The following is a 7,306-nucleotide window of genomic DNA, read 5'->3' on the forward strand; positions in this document are numbered from 1 at the left end:
CCTGCGTGTTCTACTCTCTCTCCTCACACGCCGGACCGAAAAGACCGACACGAGGAGAGATGACATCACTTCCTCTGCCTCTGTTTACATTACAGGAGCAGAGGAAGCTTTTCATTCGTCAGGGGCGATCGCGAGGGGGTGGCCATGAATAAGTGGCCTCCTCCTCATCACCAATAGCTCCTGAAGCTATTCCGACAACCGCAGGCACCAGGGAGGGGGATCCGATCGGACTCCCCGCCCTCGGGCAGGCAGGGACGTACAGGTAAGCCCTTATGCCTGCCCGTGCCATTCTGCCGACGTACATCGGCGTGCGGCGGTCGGCAAGTAGTTAAGGAGTTACATCCTCCTTATTCATCCTGTTTATCATTATTAACTACTTGCCGACCGCCGCACGCCGATGTATGTCCCTAATTAGGGGACGGATATTGTTGTTATGGCAGCAGCTAGCCGCCATAACCCCGGTATCCCCGTGTTCAGCCGGCGGTCGTCTACAAGATAAAAGTAGTCTCTGTGGCGGATTCGAGGAGAGAAGACATCCGAGTGAGTGAAAACACACTACACACTCAGTAGAACATGCCAGGCACACAAAACACCCCCGATCGCCCCCCGATCACCCCTCCCCCCTCCCTGTCACACTGACACCAAGCAGGTTTTTGGGGTTTTTTTTGTTTTTTTTTCTGATTACTGCATGGTGTCACTTTGTGACAGTTACTGTGTTAGGGCAGTTATTATTAGCCCCCTTTAGGTCTAGGGTACCCCCTAACCCCCCCTAATAAAGTTTTAACCCCTTGATCACCCCCTGTCGCCAGTGTCGCTAAGCGATCATTTTTCTGATCGCTGTATTAGTGTCGCTGGTGACGCTAGTTAGGGACGTAAATATTTAGGTTCGCCGTCAGCGTTTTATAGCGACAGGGACCCCCATATACTATCTAATAAATGTTTTAACCCCTTGATTGCCCCCTAGTTAACCCTTTCACCACTGATCACCGTATAACCGTTATGGGTGACGCTGGTTAGTTCCTTTATTTTTATAGTGTCAGGGCACCCGCCGTTTATTACCGAATAAAAGTTTAGCCCCCTGATCGCCCGGCGGTGATATGCGTCGCCCCAGGCAGCGTCAGATTAGCGCCAGTACCGCTAACACCCACGCACGCAGCATACGCCTCCCTTAGTGGTATAGTATCTGAACGCATCAATATCTGATCCGATCAGATCTATACTAGCGTCCCCAGCAGTTTAGGGTTCCCAAAAACGCAATGTTAGCGGAATCAGCCCAGATACCTGCTAGCACCTGCGTTTTGCCCCTCCGCCCGGCCCAGCCCAGCCCAGCCCACCCAAGTGCAGTATCGATCGATCACTGTCACTTACAAAACACTAAACGCATAACTGCAGCGTTTGCAGAGTCAGGCCTGATCCCTGCGATTGCTAACAGTTTTTTGGTAGCATTTTGGTGAACTGGCAAGCACCAGCCCCAGGCAGCGTCAGATTAGTGCCAGTACCGCTAACACCCACGCACGCACCATACACCTCTCTTAGTGGTATAGTATCTGATCGGATCAATATCTGATCCGATCAGATCTATACTAGCGTCCCCAGCAGTTTAGGGTTCCCAAAAACGCAGTGTTAGCGGAATCAGCCCAGATACCTGCGTTTTGCCCCTCCGCCCGGCCCAGCCCACCCAAGTGCAGTATCGATCGATCACTGTCACTTACAAAACACTAAACACACAACTGCAGCGTTCGCAGAGTCAGGCCTGATCCCTGCGATCGCTAACAGTTTTTTTGGTAGCGTTTTGGTGAACTGGCAAGCACCAGCCCCAGGCAGCGTCAGGTTAGCGCCAGTACCGCTAACACCCACGCACGCACCGTACACCTCCCTTAGTGGTATAGTATCTGATCGGATCAATATCTGATCCGATCAGATCTATACTAGTGTCCCCAGCAGTTTAGGGTTCCCAAAAATGCAGTGTTAGCGGGATCTGCCCAGATACCTGCTAGCACCTGCGTTTTGCCCCTCCGCCCAGCCCAGCCCACCCAATTGCAGTATCGATCGATCACTGACACTTACAAAACACTAAACAGATAACTGCAGCGTTCGCAGAGTCAGGCCTGATCCCTGCGATCGCTAACAGTTTTTTTGGTAGCGTTTTGGTGAACTGGCAAGCACCAGCGGCCTAGTACACCCCGGTTGTAGCCAAACCAGCACTGCAGTAACACATGGTGACGTGGCGAGTCCCATAAGTGCAGTTCAAGCTGGTGAGGTGGCAAGCACAAGTAGTGTCCCGCTGCCACCAAGAAGAAGACAAACACAGGCCGTCGTGCCCATAGTGCCCTTCCTGCTGCATTCGCCAATCCTAATTGGTAACCCACCACTTCTGCAGCGCCCGTACTTCCCCCATTCACATCCCCAACCAAATGCAGTCGGCTGCATGAGACGCATTTTCTTTATGTCCTCCCGAGTACCTCTACCCAACGAACCCCCCAAAAAAGATGTTGTGTCTGCAGCAAGCGCGGATATAGGTGTGACACCCGCTATTATTGTCCCTCCTGTCCTGACAATCCTGGTCTTTGCATTGGTGAATGTTTTGAACGCTACCATTCACTAGTTGAGTATTAGCGTAGGGTACAGCATTGCACAGACTAGGCACACTTTCACAGGGTCTCCCAAGATGCCATCGCATTTTGAGAGACCCGAACCTGGAACCGGTTACAGTTATAAAAGTTAGTTACAAAAAAAGTGTAAAAAAAAAAAAAATATATAAAGTAAAAAAAAATAGTTGTCGTTTTATTGTTCTCTCTCTCTCTATTCTCTCTCTATTGTTCTGCTCTTTTTTTACTGTATTCTATTCTGCAATGTTTTATTGTTATTATGTTTTATCACGTTTTTTTTTTCAGTTATGCAATTTTTTATACTTTACCGTTTACTGTGCAAAAATGGAAGTGTATCATAACACAGAGTGGCACCGTGGATACACACAAAAAATAAACCTGTGCCACGTCCTAACAAAATTTCAAGAAACAAACAAGAGGGACTTTTGGACTTTCTAGGCACAACTACAACAAACTGGTTATATAAAATAACATTTTATTAACTTAGAAAAATGCATAGCAAAAAAGACATTGCTTAAAAACCACAACATGTGTATATATTAAAGCGCTCGCTATACAACACCATCTAGAGTACACAGTTATTCGGACGTCTGGGTAAGCACTCCACATAAAGATCAGTCCGAAAAGATGGCTCGATAGCAGATCCGCAGTCAATTCATGTCACGTGGATATTTGATGCTCGACATGTTTCGCGTGTCATCACGCTTCTTCAAGAGCGAAACAGTTGTGGCTATCAAAGTACATAACATAGCAATATATAATTAATATATATATATCCATCAAGAACAGACATCTATAATGACGCCACATATATTGTATTTAAAAAAGATGTATGCTGGTTCAGACAGAGCGGTGATGAGTGCGTAAGCCACAGAGGTGATGAAAGGCTGCTATGGGGGCGTACACAACATAATCTAATATGATACTTCAAAGGTGTGTCGCAATAAAAGAAAGTTCAAGGAGTAGATAAGATTTTGTATTCCCAATACCTAGAACAGGGGGTAAAAGAAGGGAAAGGGAAAGAAGGGGAAGGGAAAAAAGAAGAAAGAACAGAAAAAAGAAAAAGGAAAAAGGGAAGAGAAGAACTGAAGGGAAGAGAAAAGTGGGGTGACGGGAAGAGTCGGGGAGGGGAAGGAAAGGGAGGGGGGAAAAGGAAAGAGAACGGGGAAGAAACCGTAGAAAGAAGAGAAAGGAAACAAGAAGAGGAAAGAGGGAATGGGAAATAAAAAGGAAAATCAAGAAAGGGAAAGGAGGGGAGGGAGGAAAAGGAAAGGGAAAGGGGGGGGGGGAGAAGGGAAGAAAAGGAGAGAAGGGGGGGAAGGAAAAGAGGGGGCGGGAAAAGAGGGGGAGGAAAGAAAAGAAGAAAGATATAGGGAGAAAGAAAACGGAGGAATAATATCTATCTAAAGGAAATACTTACATGTAGAACATATATAAAATCATGAAAGAGGTAATAGTCCGCAAGCCCAGAAGAACCGGAAAACCGGCAATTTAATATACCTATGCACGTCGGGGTGGATGTGAACTGGTACTAGCTTATTGCATAGGCCTATTCCTAAAAGGAAAACAATTGATTTAAAATAAGAAAGTAAGGATATGTATATATAGGTTTCTGGTGACATGGCCCCCGCCATGGTATAGAACACTCACCAGTGTTGGTTTTAGAGATGTTATTCTATGTTCTATGTGCACCTGGGTTCCGCAGTAGGGCTCAGGCAGTCATAGAAAACAGGTGCCAAACGGCACAGTATCATCAAAGGTGGTCTACCAATACTTTGTCCTAGAATATGAACAAACAAAAGGGGGGGGAAGGGTAAGCTAGTAACTGAATTGCAATAAAGGCATCCAGCAGTGGCAGATTCCTGATAGCCAGTGCTAGAATAGAAAAGGGTACCTGAATGTGGTAAGAGGGAGACCTCCGACGTGCGATGTTGTCCTATGGCTGGAGCGGAATGCACACTGTGATAGGATGCTGTCCTATTTGTGTGCACGTCCCGTCCGTCGTCATCCAATCGGCAACGCCGACGTGACGTCATCCGGACCGGCCGAATGCTCACAGTGCGCATGCGCGCCAGCCAGCCAGGAGCGCCGTCAACAAAAGCGGCGGCGCTTCCAGTGGAGGAAGCAGCGCACGCCCACTCCAAGCTACAACAGCCGGTGTTCTGCCATATAGTGTCCTCCTATCGGATAGTGTCCGCTCCGTACTGCGCAGGCGAAGTTGATCAGCTGACCATCAGCTGTACACGGCGCTTCAGCAGTTCTTAGCGATGGCAGTGTAAGAGGTCCCCTCGCGGGCTCGCTTCGCTCGCCACGCTTTGGGCACGGCCTCGCTGCGCTCGGCAACTATATATTCTCACTCTATGTCCACTTGGATAGTAGGGAATGATCCTGGACATAGGGTGAGAATAACAGCGCAGGCGCCGTGTACAGCTGATGATCAGCTGTTAAACTTCGGAGACTTTCGGCGTCTCGTTTGTCCTCCGTACTGCGCCTGCGCAGTACAGGGAGGACACTATATGATAGGGGACTCTATTTGACAAGACACCGGCATGTAATTATACCAGCTGATGTAAGCGTCACATCAAGGGAGGCTGGTGTGACGCTGGGTGGCCGCATAGCAGCCAAGAACCCACCACTAGGTGGCGCCCGCATCAACCGCACTGTATGAACTCAGCAACAAAGAAAAAATATGACATGTACAATGGATAAATCTTCAACGTACCAAAACATTGAAAACATTTAGGATACTTCTATTTATTAATATATATACCTCAGAATCTATAGTGTTAATGTAAGGAATACTTGCTCTGAACTCGAGCTCTAGTAAACACCTCATTATGTCTATGTATATGTGTAGATCTTCTGTAAAAGTATGTATATGAGGTTAGGAGGATATGGACTTATATAGCAGCAGTATGTTGGAGGTCATGTATAAAAGATGTATGGAAGGGGTGAACATGTCATAGCAAGAGGGGGGAGAGAGACGAAAGAATAACTAGGGGAAGAAAAATAGAAAAAAGAACAAACATGTTTCCAGACCATTACTGTAAAGAACAGTGAATCCAGCATATATTGACTATGATTGGAGCCTATATGTCAAAAAATATACTGTCAAAGAAAGGGTTTGTAGGACTGCGCTTCATTGATGCCCGGGGCCCGAGTTGCATTCAAGCGTTCTATCCAGAGTGTTTCTTGTCTCAAGATCTGTTTGTCCCAGTCGCCACCCCGGGGGCTCCTTGGAATCACCGCAAGGGCGATGAAGGAGACCACAGAGGTGTCGAATCTGTGATAAAGGTCCAGGTGTCTGCTCACTGATGTAATCATTTTCCCCCCTCCAGAGTAGTATATATGATCCTTAATGCGTGAACGAAATTGTCTGACAGTCTTTCCGACATAGAAAGCTTGGCAGTCGCATGTCATTAGGTAAACTATGCCCTGAGTTTCACAGTTAGCGTGAAAGTGAGGGGTGAATATTTCCCCATTGGGGAGTTTGAAGCAGGTCCCTACACGGATCCAGGGACAAAAGGAACATCTCCCGCATCTGGTGATCCCTTTTGGATAAAGTTGTAGTGGAGGATCATTACAAAAGTGACTAGATGAGTTTGTCCCTAAGGGATCTACATCTCCGAAATGTAATAGCTGGGGTAGGGGTTACGTATTTGGCCAGGATTGGATCCTCACGTAGCAGAGACCAATGTGTGGTTAAGATGTCACGTAATTCTGAATGGTGTTGGGAATACCTGGTGATATATCTTACCATCAGATTGGATTTAGGAATTTTATTCTGATATAAAAGAGAATTTCGTGGTTGACGCAGCGCTCTTTCCTCTTCTTGTTTCCTTTCTCTTCTTTCTATGGTTTCTTCCCCTTTCTCTTTCCTTTTCCCCCCTCCCTTTCCTTCTCCTCCCCGACTCTTCCCGTCATCCCCCTTTTCTCTTCCCTTCAGTTCTTCTCTTGCCTTTTTCCTTTTTCTTTTTTCTGTTCTTTCTTCTTTTTTCCCTTCCCCTTCTTTCCCTTTCCCTTCTTTTCCCCCCTGTTCTAGGTATTGGGAATACAAAATCTTATCTACTCCTTGAACTTCCTTTATTGCGACACACCTTTGAAGTATCATATTAGATTATGTTGTGTACGCCCCCATAGCAGCCTTTCATCACCTCTGTGGCTTACGCACTCATCACCGCTCTGTCTGAACCAGCATACATCTTTTTTAAATACAATATATGTGGCGTCATTATAGATGTCTGTTCTTGATGGATATATATATTAATTATATATTGCTATGTTATGTACTTTGATAGCCACAACACATACTGTTTCGCTCTTGAAGAAGCGTGATGACACGCGAAACATGTCGAGCATCAAATATCCACGTGACATGAATTGACTGCGGATCTGCTATCGAGCCATCTTTTCGGACTGATCTTTATGTGGAGTGCTTACCCAGATGTCCGAATAACTGTGTACTCTAGATGGTGTTGTATAGCGAGCGCTTTAATATATACACATGTTGTGGTTTTTAAGCAATGTCTTTTTTGCTATGTATTTTTCTAAGTTAATAAAATGTTATTTTATATAACCAGTTTGTTGTAGTTGTGCCTAGAAAGTCCAAAAGTCCCTCTTTACCGTTTACTGTGTTTTATTGTTAACCATTTTTTTGTCTTCAGGTACGCCATTCACAACTTTGAGTGGTTATACCA

General features: G+C 46.1%; 1 long non-coding RNA gene across 1 annotated transcript; it reads right to left on the bottom strand.

Annotated features, from left to right (window-relative positions):
- Positions 1-3,142: 3,142 nt before the first annotated feature.
- On the bottom strand, positions 3,143-4,632 carry LOC141113869 (uncharacterized). Its single transcript, XR_012236821.1, has 4 exons — positions 4,504-4,632; positions 4,260-4,389; positions 4,030-4,164; positions 3,143-3,316 (listed from the first exon to the last, which is right to left on the bottom strand). It is a non-coding gene; the product is annotated as an uncharacterized lncRNA (long non-coding RNA).
- Positions 4,633-7,306: the final 2,674 nt, after the last annotated feature.

The sequence above is a fragment of the Aquarana catesbeiana genome, linkage group LG12, assembly GCF_042186555.1.
Source record: "Aquarana catesbeiana isolate 2022-GZ linkage group LG12, ASM4218655v1, whole genome shotgun sequence".
Classification (NCBI taxonomy): Eukaryota; Metazoa; Chordata; class Amphibia; order Anura; family Ranidae; genus Aquarana; species Aquarana catesbeiana.